Here is a 490-nt window from a genome sequence, read left to right as displayed (position 1 = left end):
GGCGCCCCAACTCCCCAATCGGCCCTGCTCTGAGCCTGACCAGGGGCTGCACCTAGGGATTGGGCCTGCCCTCTGCCACCTGGGAGCAGGCCTAAGCCAGCAGGTCATTATCTCCTGAGGGGTCCCAGACTGCGAGAGGGGACAGGATGGGCTGAGGGTCCCCCCTCCTTCCCCCCCCCCCTCCGAGTGCACATATTTTTGTGCACCGGGCCTGTAGTTTTCTTATAATGATTTTGAAAGGAACATTATATCTTACACTAGAGGCCCAGTGCACGAAATTCATGCAGGGGGGCGGGGTGTCCCTCAGCACAGCCTGCACCCTCTCCAATCTGGGACCCCTCGGGGGATGTCCAACTGCCGGCAGTCAAACATCCCTCTCACAATCCAGGACTGCTGGCTCACAATTGCTCATCTGTCTGCCTGGCTGATTTCCCCTAACCACTTCTGCCTGCCAGCCTGAACACTCCCTAACCACTCTCCTGCAAGCCTG

Source organism: Myotis brandtii, unplaced genomic scaffold (genome assembly GCF_000412655.1).
Source record: "Myotis brandtii unplaced genomic scaffold, ASM41265v1 scaffold493, whole genome shotgun sequence".
In the NCBI taxonomy this organism is placed as follows: Eukaryota; Metazoa; Chordata; class Mammalia; order Chiroptera; family Vespertilionidae; genus Myotis; species Myotis brandtii.
The sequence above is the reverse complement of the archived record's forward strand: the minus strand, read 5'-3'. Positions refer to the sequence as shown.